Consider the following 16,109-nt stretch of genomic DNA (forward strand, 5'->3'; position numbering starts at 1 on the left):
CTAGATTACTTATGGGATTCCTTGATGGCTCTGCAGGTAAAGAATCTGCCTGCAATGTAGGAGACACAGGTTCATTCCCTGGTTCAGGAAGATCCCTGGAGGAGGAAAATGGCCACCCACTCCAGTATTGCCTGGGAAATCCCATGGACAGAGGAGCCTAGCAGATCCTACAATCCACAGGGTTGCAAAGAGTCAGACACTATTGAAGCGACTGAGCATGCAGATTACTTACAATGCCTAACACAATGGAAATACTCGGTAAATAGTTGTAAATACAGTGCAAATGCTATGTAAATAGTTGTTGGGGGCAAATTCAAGTTTTGATTTTTGGAATTTTCTGGAACAGTCTTAAAAAATATTTTTCAGTAACACCTAACACAGTGGAAATACTATGTAAATAGTTGTAAATACAATGCAAGTACTATGTAAATAGCTGCTGGGGACAAATTTACATTTTGCTTTTTTTGAACTTTCTAGAGCATTCTGAAAAAGTATTTTTCATTCTATGGTTGGCTGAATCCGGGGATACAGAGCATGAAGATACAGGGTTGTACCATGTTCTGAGGTGGGAAGCACAATCCTGTTCAAGGCCTGGTGAGGAAGCCATGAACACTGGTTAAAGCATCAGTTTTCACCCTCAAGAACTACACCATGGGCTCCTGGAAGTCATGGAGCCGACAGGATGGACAAAGCTGCAGAGGGACAGGTACAAGACACTGTTTAAAGTTGGTTAAGCACACAAAAATAAACTCAAAATGGATTAAAGATCTAAATGTTTAAGATCAGAAACTATAAAACTCCTAGAGGAGAACATAGGCAAAACACTCTCAGACATAAATCACAGCAGGATCCTCTATGAGCCACCTCCCAGAATTCTGGAAATAAAAGCAAAAATAAACAAATGGGATCTAATTAAAATTAAAAGCTTCTGCACAACAAAGGAAAATATAAGCAAGGTGAAAAGACAGCCTTCGGAATGGGAGAAAATAATAGCAAATGAAGCAACTGACAAACAACTAATCTCAAAAATATACAAGCAACTTATGCAGCTCAACTCCAGAAAAATAAACGACCCAATCCAAAAATGGGCCAAGGAACTAAATAGACATTTCTCCAAAGAAGACATACAGATGGCTAACAAACACATGAAAAGATGCTCAACATCACTCATTATTAGAGAAATGCAAATCAAAACCACAATGAGGTACCACTTCACACCAGTCAGAATGGCTCCGATCCAAAAATCTGCAAGTAATAAATGCTGGAGAGGGTGTGGAGAAAAGGGAACCCTCCTACACTGTTGGTGGGAATGCAAACTAGTACAGCCACTATGGAGAACAGTGTGGAGATTCCTTAAAAAATTGCAAATAGAACTACCTTATGACCCAGCAATCCCACTTCTGGGCATACACACCAAGGAAACCAGAATTGAAAGAGACACATGTACCCCAATGTTCATCGCAGCACTGTTTATAATAGCCAGGACATGGAAACAACCTAGATGTCCATCAGCAGATGAATGGATAAGAAAGCTGTGGTACATATACACAATGGAGTATTACTCAGCCGTTAAAAAGAATTCATTTGAATCAGTTCTGATGAGATGGATGAAACTGGAGCCGATTATACAGAGTGAAGTAAGCCAGAAAGAAAAACACCAATACAGTATACTAACACATATATATGGAATTTAGGAAGATGGCAATGATGACCCTGTATGCAAGACAGGGAAAGAGACACAGATGTGTATAACGGACTTTTGGACTCAGAGGGAGAGGGAGAGGGTGGGATGATTTGGGAGAATGACATTCTAACATGTATACTATCATGTAAGAATTGAATCGCCAGAATGCATGTAAGAATTAAAGATTTTAAAATAAAAAAAAAATAAAGTTGGTTAAATGTGAACACCACCACAAATAATTTAGTGATGCCACAGAGAACGGCTGCTCCTAGGAGGGAGGCAGGTACAACTGCAGAGGAGAACACAGGGAAAGTAAGCAATCTGGGAGAATGCTTTCTCTCTTAAAACTGGATGTGGGATATAGAGGTGGTCACTATATCTACTATTCAACTTTTTCAGGTATCAGAAATATCACACACTATTTCTAAGAGAGATCGTCACCCCCCATCTCGACGTTCTCTGAGATCTGAGTTAAGACCCATCCATGGGTCATCCTGACATGCATCTCTACATAATGGACAAGGCTGTCCAGTATTTCTAATTTGCTGTGATCAAGAATATTTTACCACTGGTGGAAACGCTTCTGGTACGAGGAGCCAGGAAACAAATTAAGGGACTGGAAAAGCTGCCATCACTTTCCTAGCTCTCAAACGACACATTAGAGCCTTTTAGGGTCCACAGACAAGGGCTGCATAGGAGAGGGCAAATCTATGTTCAATGCTTTAAACCGTCACCAGTATCACCTTAGACACAGCCCCTCATCCACGTAGGAGGTGGGCATTTTTAGCAATGTCACCTTTGCTTCTCAATATACTTCTTTAAAAAAATAAATAAAACACCGTGGATAACAGGACCTCACATATACAGGCGTGTGTGTGGCAAAGATTCCTGGGGGCATGGGCTCCCCCAATTCCTGCTGCCCCCACCCCGACCTCTACCTCCAGCAGTTCGCTCCATCCTCCAAACCGAGGAAAGCAGGAAGTAGAAACACCAGGTGCTCCCAGAGGAGATGAGTCCTGCTCTCTGAGTCCCCGTGAGGAGGCACCAATGTCACAGCAGCTGAACCAAAGCTGTCGCAGGCACAAGACTGCCTTGGTGCTCCTGGGTGCCCAGGAGCCCTGACCACTGCTCCTTCTAAACACGCTTCCAGGTGTGTCTGTCCCCTATCTCCCTCCTCCTCCGCCCACCCTATTCACTCACCCTCTCCCGGGCCTCAGCTTCCAAGGCATTAATAGCATCCTTTTTTAATGAGTCCCCATCTTGATCCAGAAGCTGGACCGCTCTGGCGTGAAGGCTACCGGACATCTCTCCCTGCATGTCCTGAGGACCCCATGGACCTCTGCAACACCGTCACCTCCCCAGTGTTCTTCCTGGATCCAGTCTCATCCCTTAGTCCTGTACCATGTCTGACTAAGCATCCTTTCCCCCTTGGCCTCTGTACCTGCTGGTCAGTCACCCCACAAACAGCCTCTCTCTAGTCCACTCTGGATCCTACCAGACCCTCCCCTTCTTCTCTGCCACATGCTGACTCTTGGCCACTGTCCAGGTCCAGGTTAGACCTCACTCCCTTCTGCCAGGACCACATCCCAAGTCTGGGTGGTGAGCTTCTTGGGCAGAACTTGGAGCCCGATGCCCCTTTCACAGGCAGTGACAGCCCTGTGCCCTGGGGGAGCCCAGCGAGTGGCTGTTGCTTATTTTCCTCTTTGCTCTGTCGCTGACACTGGCACAGTGCTAATGCAAAGTCCTCAGGATGTGTTTCATCATCAGGAGAAGGAATGAAGGCACAGGACGGTGGGAGCAAAGCACGGAAGAAATCCAAGATGTTCCTTCAACTAAAGTCTGCTACCCTAACTCACTAAAAAAAAACCACTGATTATCATCATATTCTACATCTTACAGCTTGAAAATTGGACTGGATCAATGGAAAATCCCCACTGGCTCATGACGGTGACAAAAGCAGAGACGTTACTTTGCTGACAAAGATCCATCTGGTCTAAGCTATGCTTTTCCCAGTAGTCATGTACACATGTGAGAGCTGGACCATAAAGAAGGCTGAGCACTGAAGAACTGATGCTTTCGAATCGTGGTGCTAGAGAAGACTCTTGAGAGTCCCTTGGACTGCAAGGAGATCAATCAAGTCAATCCCAAAGGACATCAACCTGAATATTCACTGGAAGGACTGATGCTGAAGCTGAAGCTCCAACACTTTGGCCACCTGATGCAAAGAGCCGACTCATTGGAAAAGACCCTGATGCTGGGTAAGATAGAAGGCAGAAGGAGGCAACAGAGGATGAGATGGTTGGATGGCATCACTGACTCAGTGGACATGAGTTTAAGCAAACTCCGGGAGACAGTGAAGGACAGGCAGGGAAGCCTGGCATGCTGCAGTCCATGGGGTTGCAAGGAATCAAACACAACTGAGTGACTGAACAACATGAGGGTGATTCCACAGCAAGGAAGGGTTGTTCTACTCTCCTACATGAGAATTTACATCTCTGAGAGGTCCAGAAGCTTTTTAGTCAAATCACAAATCCAAGTCTTTGGACACCTTTCGTGTGCACGCACGAGAAGATGAACTGATGAACTGGGACACAGTAAAGTTCTGGGTTCGGGTGAACCACAGTTGCAATAAGAATTCAGAAAAGGGGGGATTTAATACAGATTGAGATCAGAGGCAGGTGTAGGTTTCATAAACGCTGACACTTACACAAATTTGGGAAACCTTCTCTAAGAATAAGATGATACAGTCTGAATTTAAACTTAAGTATAGGCTCCATTAGTTTCATGCATGGTTAAGCCCACACTGAGTGGGAAGGTTCAAGAAATCAAACTTAAGAGAAAGAAAAGAATACATGATCTCGGTAAAAATCATATCACAAGAAAGGTACGGTACAAGAAAGAGGGCTTGGTGAGTATAAAATCTATGTGTTCAGTAGCTAGTCTTTCCTGGTGGCTCAGATGGTTAACAGTCTGCCTGCAATGTAGGAGACCTGAGCTCAATACCTGGGTTGGGAAGATCCTCTGGAGAAGGGAATGGCAACCCACTCCACTGTTCTTGCCTGGAGAAAATCATGGACAGAGGAGCCTGCATGGGACCACAGCCAGGTGCTATACGAGGCCCAAAGACACGCAGCTGATGGAAGATGTGATTCTTGCCTGGCACCGATCACTACCTAAGGGTTGATGTCTCACTTGCAGAGGAAGGGTGCAAACAAGAAGGAAGGACTTAACTAAATGTTAACCATCTCCAAGTGACAGTATCTGAAGCAGGTCTCTACACCCATCAACACTGTGACCTGGTTCTACTTCAGAACTTTCATCCCAATCTGAAATCCTCTTTGTGTATTGCTGGTCCCCCGGCTTGAAATACAGCCTCCAGGAGAGCAGAGGTGACTCCAAGAGGCTGTCTGAAGGCACGTGCAGAAGGCACAGTGAGAACTGAAAGGCTCTCTGATGGGGGTGGCGACCTGCTGGGTCTCTACTGAGACTGGGCCACAGTGTCAGACAAGCTTCTGAAGACCCTTAGGCTGCATCACAACTGTAGGTCCAAGGACTGGAAGCTCCCTCTTTTTTTTTTTTTTTTTTAAATTTGGCTGTGCCAGGTCTTAACTGCAGCATACAGGAGCTTTAACTGCAGCATGCAAACTCTCAGTTGCGGCATGTGGTATCTAGTTCCCTGAGTAGGGATCAAACCCGAGGCCCTACACTGGGAACGCCGAGTCTTAGCCACTGGGTCACCAGGGAAGTCCCCTGGAAGCTCCCTCTTGAGTTCATTTTTCTTTGCTGTTGCTTTTGTTGTTGAGTCACTCAGTTGTATCCAGCTCTTTGCAACCCCATGGACTGTAGCCCACCAGGCTCCTCTGTCCTTCACTATCTCCCCAAATTTGCTCAAATTCATGTCTGCTGAGTCAATGAATTCATTTTCAGATCCTATTAAATTGATGCCTTGTTTTGTTGCCCCCATATGAAAGTTAAGAATCTCACAATATCTTGAAAATATCTCTAACACCCAGAGTACTCAGCCTGATTTTGATCAGCAGATCACATTTTCTCATAGAAGCATCTCTGCTTCACTGACTTCACTCCATTTTTCTATTATTCATCATAAGGAGAGAAAACTAACCTCAACTGAAGATGTATTAAAGAGCCACATATTTTCAATTAGACATTCATTTCATACTCCAGACCACTACACTACATGATTATCATCCCTACTTAACAGATAAGAAAACTAACCCTTAATCCTACTTCCTTAACCTTTTACATTTTATATTAATTTCCTAGGGCTACAAAAGTGCTAAGTGATGGATCAGCCATAGAGAAACCCAGACAAGGGTCTTTCCTCCACGCTAAGCATTCTCACAATCATTAGGACTATTTATTTCCAGTGTATTATCTTTATTAAGACACTAGCCAGTAGGGTTTCCCTGGTGGCTCAGTGGTGAAGAATTCGCCTGCAGTGCAGGAGACTCAGGTTTGAGCCCTGGGTTGGGCAGATCCCCTGGAGAAGAAAATGGCAACCCACTTCAGTATTCTTGCCTGGGAAATCCCGTGGACAGAGGAGCCTGGCGGGCTACAGTCCATTGGGTTGCAAAGCGTCGGACATCGACAGGAGTCTCTGTCTGTTAACTAGACACTTGTGATGTACCAGGTACTATGTGCAGTGCTTTGCGCGTACTGCATCGTTTAACCCTCATAACCATGGGATCTCGGGAGAAGGCAATGGCACCCCACTCCAGTACTCTTGCCTGGCAAATCCCATGGACGGAGGAGCCTGGAAGGCTGCAGTCCATGGGGTCGCTGAGGGTCGGACATGACTGAGTGACTGAACTGAACTGAAATGAAAATTACATAGACGGGGGGGCCTGGTGGGCTGCCGTCTATGGGGTCGCGCCGTCTATGGGGTCGCACAGAGTCAGACACGACTGAAGTGACTTAGCAGCAGCAGCAGCAACCTCGGGATCTAAACATTACGGCCATTTTGTAAGTGATCAAATAGAGTCAAGAAGTGAAGAGACTTGACCCGCGTCACACAGTGACCACCCAGCAAGCCGAGGAGCCCATCCCAGGGCTGTCAGATTCCAAGACACACGCTGTTATTGCTGTTGTTTTAGCCACTTCCCAGGTGGAGCCAGCGGTAAAGAATCCGCCTGCCAGTGCAGAAGACACAGGAGAAGAGGGTTCAGTCCCTGGGTCAGGAAGATCTCCTGGAGAAGGAAATGTCAACCCACTCCAGTATTCTTGCCAGAAAAACTTCACGCACAGAGGAGCCAGGCGGGCTACAGTTCATGAGGCCACAAAGAGGAGCACACGACTGAGCAACTGAGCACAACTATTAACAGTAGCCTCTAGACAGTGCAGTTTCTTCTGCTTGTCTTTCAATATTATTAGAAAATATTTTACCAGGAGTATGCATTGTTCTTAATACCTGAAATAACAGAAAGGTTTTAACTGGAAGGATAAACAGGAATGAAAATCATTCCATCTTCTGAACATTTCATTTTCCACCCTAATCAGTCCAAAAGTAATAATTAAGCTTTGACTAAATATGATCACAAAAAATATGTCGTGAGTTGCCAAAATACCAATCGCTGAGAGGAACCAGCATTACATACAATTTCTGAAATTTTTTGGATTACTCTTTTAACAAAAGGTGATGTTCTTCCAATACACCCTACACTGATCACCAGATGAACACTGTCTTTCCTACTCCACTACTCTCAATGGCTCCCTAGTACCTAGCAAAGCGCAAAATGTTGTCTAGTCTCATATTCGCCGTACGGCCACACACTCTCCTGAGACTCATCTCCTATTACTCCGCAGGGTAAAGACTACATTCCAGTTACCTTGAGGCCTCCTAACTTTCAGAGTGTTCTATCTGGAATGCCTTCTCAATGACTAGTCAAAGTCCAACTATCTTCCAAGGACCCAAATGGAAAAGCCAAACTTGAAAATGAAGACCGGTCAATAGATTTTTCCTACAAAGGGATGCACCTCAGTTACCAAATACATAGAAGGGGGCATGTGAATAAGCACTGAATATCATAGAGTATTTTTTAAATTAGCGTAGCCAAGTGACAAACCCTACTTGATAAAATTCACGACGCTGTTAATTCTAAGAAATAACACAATACGTAGCACTCTGCCAATTAAGTGGTGACTCATATGTTGGAATTTTAATTTTCTAGTTATTTAGATAACTCTTTTACACTTAATTACATATTCTCTGCATGCACAAAGAGAAACAAAATAAACTAGCCAAGGTATTCAAAAAATTCTATTATAGGTCAAAATCCAACTTTCTCAAATTGCATGCTGATTCAGTTACCATGGTCTATGCCTTTACACAGTAAATACCACCTATGTTTCTTCATGGGTGATGCGCTATTTCTTATGCATGCTCCATTATGTCTCCAAGATTTCCTTCCAATCAACTGACACCCAATCTCCAATTTTTGATGTCTTCGTCTTTATCAATGAATTCAGTTGCCAGTTTTCTTTCTGCCATATGGCTGAGAGCAACTGTAAGACATATCCCAATTTCAGAGATGTGCAAATGTGGAAAAAAAAAAAAAGGTTTGTTTTAGAGAAAGGATGAAATGTGGGGCTTGACTAAAACACAGAGAAAGTCACTACTGGAGAATGTAAATACAACATTTATAAAAAAATGACCAAAGAAGAGAGATCTACATAGATGGCTAATGGAAAGCTGTTATAAAGCTCAGGAAGCTCAGCTCAGGGCTCTGTGATGACCTAGAAGGGTGGCGATGGGGGAGTGGGGTGGGAGGCAGACTCAAAAGGGAGGGGATATATGTATGTATATATCCCCTCAAAAGGGAGGAGATGTGTATGCATATGGCTGATTCTTTTCACTGTACAGCAGAAACTAACACAACATCTTAGGGCAATTATATTCCAATAAAAACATTAAAATAAAAAATTTTTAAGGAGAAAATAGTTTTTCTCTTCTTAGTTCAACATCAAGATCAATATCATGGCCCAGCCCTCATTCAGCTTTTGTCTCCCTCCATCTGATCCTTCTCCCCTTCTTCTGAGTACATCTGCTCTACTGATGTCCCCATGACACCAATTAGAGATGGCAGAAAGGGAGGCAGGCTGCCTGCCCATCTTCTCTCAAAGAAGCCGTCCTTTTTTCTCACGGTACCTGCAGTATTCTCTTCTTGGATCAGACAAAACCTCTAGAACCTACCTAATCTGAGCTGTGGCCAGAGCAGCAAACTCGTTAGGAAGAGGACTGTGTGGTTAGAAACAATTGCATACAAGAGTCTGAACATTCTCATTTTTAAGGAAGTGGCCATGCTTTTTAAGCCTTGTCGACTATTTTTTAATAGTGAAGCATAAGTCACATGTGGCCTCACTTCTTAATCCAATTCCATAAATATTTACTCAATACCCTACGAGTTTAGACCTGTGCTGGTCTGGGAATGAAACTCCAAGCAAAAGGAAAATTAGTCCCTTCAAAGAACAGGCATTCATTCAGTTTAAGTGGAGAGAAAAAAACAGTGCATGAGGCAGAGGAAGTATCCCAACTGTTCTCTAGATTAAATACAAACCTTTCTGCTTTTTCTTTTCTTTTTTCAAGTCTGTAAGGAAGGGTTATAAGAACAGTGCATCAAAATGTCAGCCATCTAAAAATTAAGTTGTCAGCTTTTTCCTCTGTACTGCAAATTACCAAAGAATTAGGGGTTTGGCGCTAATAGAAGCTTACAACTGTGAAGTGTGCAATTTAGCCAATCATGGTTAAGTCTAAAAATGCAACACCAAAGACATTTCAACGAACTGAGCTGCAGTTCTGGTACTTAATTTCAACTTCTCTATTTGGGCTATCCTTCCTTTTTTTTGGGGGGGGTTTTTCCTTCCCTTTTGCATTGGCAATGTGTTCTGGACAGTGACACGGTTAAATAAGAACTGCTCACAGGTCCCACGTACATAATATTCTCACATGAGAAAAGGTCAGTCATCTTACTGAAGAGGTGGCAAGACCCCAGGCTGCAGCTGTTCTGTGGGTCTCCTTTATGCTCACATCACATTCAAGTCAGGAATCACAACAGGAAACTGATTTATTACAAATTCGGGTGCGGCCTGTCTGGGATCATCTCTGCACTAGAATGCTCAGTTCAGAGAATTCAAAAGTGAAAAATTATAAAATTGTCTACACATAGACCAAAAACTTACACAGAAATCAATGACCCCAAATCACTGCAGGTTATCTTCTATACTTGTGAAACCTCTTGCTTTCTTTTCCCCATTTTTTTTTCTAATTTCCAATTGCAAACACATCACTGGAAAATACATCAGATAGAACACTGTCTACCCAGAAAGAGATTGTATCTCGACAGACACCACACCACACACTTTTGAAAGACAAGACTAACCACCTACACAAAGAATTTAGCAAGAATGCTACTTAGGTACAAAAAGAGTAAGAAATATACTGGCTCTATTCTCTGCATTGATAGATACCCGATAATTAAGTATGATTTTTCAATGGCCCTCCTAAAAAACTAACAATATTTTCCTTAATAGGAGGAAGAGTCAATCATTTATACTACTGCACACACACACACACACACACACACAAACGCTCTGCTTTCTTAATCTCTGAAACACACTTTCCCATGCAGGCTGGCATCCATATCTCATGCTTCAAACGATACCTTATGGTGCAGTTCAAGTTGAGAAAGGAGAGCCTCATTCATGGATCAGGCAAAGTTAACGCCGGCAGATGCTTCAGACCGTCTGGTGTTGCCTGCCCCACCCTTGTTTCCTTTGAGCCATAGTGATGTCACAACACCAGACAGGGCAGGGCAGTGACTTCACGGCTCCAGTCCCTGCTTCTGAGCACACAATTCTCTGCAGCCAAGAGGAATCAAATGAGAGCAGAGCTCTCCAGGAGTGCCTGCCGAATTCTCAACAAGCTAGCAGCTGTGTAGCCTTTCGAAAGAAAGATGCTGCAGTGATACCATCAGAGATCTCTCTAAAGGAAGCGGTGCCAGAGATAAACCTGAGTCATGGTTTTCCATAGTAAGTCTCTATTTCACGATAAAGCTGACATTCACAGGAAAACAATGGCTGGATCCTTAGAAGAGGCTGGGGAGGAAAGATGACCAAGGAACTCCAGGACTTAAGTAATCTCTCTCCATGAGAGTCAAATTCTCAAGGAAAAGAAACATGTCTTTATTTTTCAGCTCACTCTTGGAGTTCTATTTTACTGGAAAGGACATGAATTCTATTTTGTGAATTTTAAGACTTTTTTTTTTTTTTCCAAAAAATCACTAACTTAAATACCCTGGAAAGTATGTTCCTGCCATAATAATCCAACAAACTGTAAATCAAGGAAGGATTCACAAAATACTGACATCATAACATCTCTTGGTCCATGAACAGTTGCCTCCCTTCTCCTTTGGCAGCCCATTAATGCATTTGACCAATGTTTCAAGACCAATGTATGGACAAGAGAGCTTCTGATCAAGTTAAAAAAAAAAAAATCCCAGGTCTCCTATTTCAACACAATTCAAAGTTGGCCCAAGTCCAAGCACTGTACAAGAATTGACAAAACCTGCTTTTAACCTAAATAGCACTGGTACAGAAGAAATGACTTAAAAATGAAATGTAAACAGCTCACTGAGATACTGACCTTTGACCTCCATCTTCTCAATCCTTCAGCTCCAAGGGGTTTACACATTAAATAAAGCGGCCACTCTTTCCTACTGAGAAATCATTCAGAAAACACATTCTGCGCTGCCAAAATTATTTGCCTAAAGTGTATTAGCTCGATAAACTGCAGTAACTGGTGCATCTGGTATGTTGCTTTTCTAAACCACTAGAAAATCATAATGCAAATGAGACTATTTAGTATTCAGCTATTTTATTTTCATCAATGCCTTCTGAAATTAACAAATTAAAGTCAGGCTTCTCAATATGGAATTTATTTCCTCTCGAAATGACTTTGTTACTCCAACTAAAGTTTTCAAAGTCTGATACCAAAATTAACGTGCATTAAAAAAAAAAAGCTGTTTGATCCAAGATACGAATCACCTCCCATTCCCCAGAGTTTACTCAAACTCGATGCGCTTTTTCCTTAATAGGGCTTTTCTGCTCAATTTGCTGTATAATTACTGCGTCTAGGGTTCCCAGATGATAAATGGAGGTTTACCATTTTTGTTTGAGACATTAAAAATCAGTGTAAAATTCAAAAAGATTGTTTTTAGTGCTTGGTCTGATCTGATGACTCTTCTACTAGGAAAGTTATTGCTACCAGGATAAACTCCAACGCACACCTGGCCGCCCCAGAGACCCTAAAAAGGACCCCCCCCCCAAAAAAAAAGGACGAGCGGGATATCTGCAAAAACAATTCCGCCAAACTGAGGTTAAAAAAAAAAAAAAAAAAGCTGAAACACCAAGTTAAACCCGAAATGCAAGCGACGCGTGACAGGGCTGCCTGGCCCTCTCAGGATTTCTCAGGCCGGCCTCCAGGCGTAATTAACAACACATGTCCTCTTTATCTTTCTATGTGTTCTGCAACCATCTCAACTTTAACCCTGGGCTGGGACTGAAGGAGAAAAAAACCCTAGACAACTTGGGATCCGGCAATCTGGAAACCGAGGAGAGACGGCTCCCGCGGCGAAGGACCACAGGGGCAATAGAATAGGTAACCACACCCACCGCATTGCAGAAGCCGTGAACTTGGCGGGGGGGGAGGAGGGGAAGGAGGGCGAGAGAAGAGGGGAGACCCCAGACGGCGGGGGGCCCCGCGGCAGGAGCCGGGAAACACTCGCCTGGAACTGGCGGAGACCCCGACTGCCGGGGTCCCGAGCCCCGCGCCCCGGCCTCCCCGCCCCCAGCCGCCGCAGCGCCGCCCGCGCACACGCCTCCCGGGGCAGCGCAGCCTCACGGACGCCAGGTGAGCTGCGCCGCCCCCGGGTCCCCGGCCCCGCAGGTGCCCGAGCACCCCCTACCCCAACTGCGCACCCCGTTAGGAGGACGCTGCCTCCTCTCCCTCCCCGGCCACCCCGCTGCAGCCTCCGCCGCCGTCCGGGGGCCGCCGCCCGCCCCACTTCGGCGAAGCGGACAAGTTACATAAAAGCGGCGGCCGCTTGGAGCGCAGATGCTTTTGTGCGAGCGCACCTTACCGGCCCCGCGCCTGCCGAGCCCCGCGCAGACCCTCCGCCGCCGCGCGCAGCGTTCCCCGCGCCCCGGGCGGCGCCGCAGTGTCGCCCCCGCCCCCACCCCACCCCGAGGGGTAACTCAAAACATGGCGCCCGGGACGGGGGGAGGGCTCGGAAACTGACGGAGCAGGGGCCAGCCGCCCCTCTCGGCCGGGGCTCCGGGGGAGGCCCCCCGGGCCGGAGGCCAGGGCTCGGGCCGCGCGCCCGCCCCGCGATGCTGCAGCGCAGGGCGGGCGAAGTGGGCACGTCCCCCGGCGCGGCGCCCCGGCTCGGCCAGGCTATTGGGAGGGGGTCCCCGCGGGGGTCCCGGCGGGCCGGGCGGGGAGGGTGCCCGGCTCCCGCGATTCGCGCGGCTGAGCGGCGCTGCAGCCACGCGCCTGCCCTCGGCCTCTGGCCAGCCCTGCGCCCCCGGCGACCCTGCACCTCCCTTGGACCTCGCAGCCCCGCAGGCAGAAAAGTTACCTGGGCTGGGCCGGGGGGCCCGTGCGCGCGGCGGCGGCGGCGGGGGGACCGGCTGGGGCGCGCGTCCTCGGCGCGGCGCGGCGCGGAGGCTCGGGCGTGGGGAGGCAGCCGCAGACTCGGGCGCTCGCCGCGCTCCCCACCCCCCTGGCAGGGGACTCGGGAGGCTCCGCGGGCTGCGGCGGGGCACACGCCCAGGGACGCGCCCGGCCCGGCTCGGCCGCGGGGGAGGGGGCGCTGGGGACTTCAGGGCCGTAGTGCCGCCGCCTCCGCCTTCTCCATCCCGGCGCAGGGTCGGGCTGGGGAGGACGCCTCCCAGACCGCTGCCAATCGCCTGAGCCTCCGCGTTTCTACTGCGATCACTGCCGGGCTCTCTATCCGCCCCCCTCACCCCCACCCCTCCCAGACACCCCCGGGAGAGTGGGGGGAGGGCGTACCTGACCTTCAGGTGAGTTATTTACTGGCTTGGGGACTGCAGGTCCCCCCCCCCCCCCACACCTTTTTGAAAGGAAAAAAAAAAATCAAATTGGCGGCGTTTTGCATCGGGTAGGTGTCCCAGAAAGACTAAGTTAATGGAGAAGATCTGAATTAGAGGTTGAGGGAGGTTTCCTGTTTTTCAGGCAGCCTCTTGCTCCCCACCGTCTCCCCATCCCCAACCTAAAGCTGCAGTTACAGGTGGTCTTCCCGGCCTAATGGGAAGTCATAATTGATAACGCTTCCCACTGAAATGGCGCGGGGTTGGGGCGGGGGGCGGGTAGTGGTTTGCAGGCAAAAGAAATTATTGTATTTGTCTCGCAATATCACAGCCCTAGCCAAGTAACCAAGGCACATTTATGGGAGCTCACCGACTCATTCAGGGAGGGAAAAAATGGATTAACACAAGTACTGCGTTTACTATCGAGTGCCAGATACGTGGTGCACAGTTAAATGGCTGCGGCAGAGCTTCGAAACCGGGTCTGTCCGTGACCCGGTGTTTCCAGGACAGGGAAGATGGCAACAGAAAGGGGAGAGGGCTCTACAGTGCAGGGAACCATATTCAATGTCCTGTAATAAACCTGATGGAAAAGAATAAAAGGGAGGGGCATTTTTCAGACTGTATTAGAGACAAGAGTTGGAAAACTGTGGTTCCTGTGTTTCTGTGGTGTTTATGGGCCTGCATTCTATAGGTTTGCAGCTATGAGAAATTTTGAGGAAGAAAATGTGACTTGAGTCATGTCACAGGAAAAATATTCTGATAACACTGCAAATACTAGAAAGGATGGGCAGACAGGAGGTGAGTATGGCATTGTTCCAAGGACCAGAGATAAAGACCTGAACTGTCTTTTAAGTGACAGACAAAGGTAACGGTTCAAACACTGGTTGTGTTTGGTGATGACCTGTGTTCATTTCCTATGGGGGCCACAAGAGTGTTCAGAGATATATATACACATATATGTAACATCTGTGCATATATAGCGGTGTGTGTTGCATATGAGATCTGTGAATAAAGAAAGGATTTCTTTTCCTATTTTATATATGCACACTAAACCACTTTCCTTTAAAGCGGACTTGAACAAATTGTATTGTTTACAGTATACACTGCATTGGCATTATCACTGGAGATACAGATGGTTTCATATTTTCATTCATTTTATTGCAGTATTTTTGCTATTTTTTTTTTAATTGAAAGTGAACCGCTTTCTCCCTGACTGATGAATCTTGGGTCTTTCTAGTGATGGAAAAAATCAGCAATAGTGTATGAAGGTCTATTTTCTTGGGAGAAAATGTTCAAATACTAAACATTAGTTTTAAAAGTTAGAAGTACCTAACTATTCTTCCTAATACTGCATGAATTCAAAATTTGGAGTAAAAACCATACTGCTTCCTAGTTTAATAGTTAACCTGGGAAGCGATTATTATGAAACTGTTTGGGCTTGACCAAGGCTCTATGGTATTCTTCTTTGTTTTTCCTAGGACACATGTGGAGAAAAAGAAAGGCCAAACAAAAATTCAGGAGCATCACAGAGCTAGCTCATCAGTACTTGCTTGTATCTCTGTAATAAACACTCTTCTTTCTACCTTGTGAATATCATGCCAAAGCCGCTGCTAGTCATCTGTCTCCCCACAGTGCCTCACTGGGTACATTGCAAGCAAGCAGTGAACACTTTTGCTAAATGAATAAATGGACATGGAATAAAGAACTAAGTTGTCACTTGGACGGTTCTTTTTCCTCACAAATAAAGGACTATTTCCAAAATGCTTATGTTTCAAAAGCACTTCAGTTCAGTCGCTTAGTCGTGTTCGACTCTTTGCGACCCCATGAATCGCAGCACGCCAGGCCTCCCTGTCCATCACCAACTCCCGGAGTTCACTCAGATTCACGTCCATCGAGTCAGTGATGCCATCCAGCCATCTCATCCTCTGTTGTCCCCTTCTCCTCCTGCTCCCAATCCCTCCCAGCGTCAGAGTCTTTTCCAATGAGTCAACTCTTCGCATGAGGTGGCCAATAGGGTTCCACAAAATAAAAAGACGCTATCACATATTAATGTTGTTTAGTATCTGACTCTTTTGTGACCCCATGGACTATAGCCCACCAGGCTCCTCTGTCCAGGCAAGAATACTAGAGTGGGTTGCCATTTCCCAACCCAGAGATCAAACCCATGTCTCCTGCATGGTCTTTACCACTGAGCCATCAGATATTAACACCTGCTGAGTAAAAACAATAATGTAAAGATTACACTTAGGAATTATAACTCTCTTTCGGAAATAAAATAAGGAGCTCTTCCACCTGGAAAAGA

The 16,109-nt window shown here is 46.1% G+C and overlaps 1 protein-coding gene across 50 annotated transcripts in view; it reads right to left on the reverse strand.

Moving 5' to 3' along the window:
- EPB41L3 (erythrocyte membrane protein band 4.1 like 3) overlaps window positions 1-16,109 on the reverse strand; it is a 227,614-nt gene that overhangs the window by 125,491 nt on the left and 86,014 nt on the right. For 14 of the 50 annotated variants that reach the window (XM_069568414.1, XM_069568417.1, XM_069568401.1 and 11 more), the window contains exon 1: window positions 13,336-13,718. The exons of 8 other annotated variants lie outside the window; for them this stretch is intronic. The gene's annotated coding sequence lies outside the window, so the exon portion shown is untranslated. Of the gene's footprint in view, window positions 1-10,362; window positions 10,650-12,832; window positions 12,969-13,335; window positions 13,722-16,109 lie in introns of those variants that run through there. 28 more of the 50 variants (XM_069568413.1, XM_069568418.1, XM_069568404.1 and 25 more) reach the window with 12 other exon arrangements.

This window comes from Ovis canadensis, chromosome 23 (genome assembly GCF_042477335.2).
Source record: "Ovis canadensis isolate MfBH-ARS-UI-01 breed Bighorn chromosome 23, ARS-UI_OviCan_v2, whole genome shotgun sequence".
NCBI classification, from domain to species: Eukaryota; Metazoa; Chordata; class Mammalia; order Artiodactyla; family Bovidae; genus Ovis; species Ovis canadensis.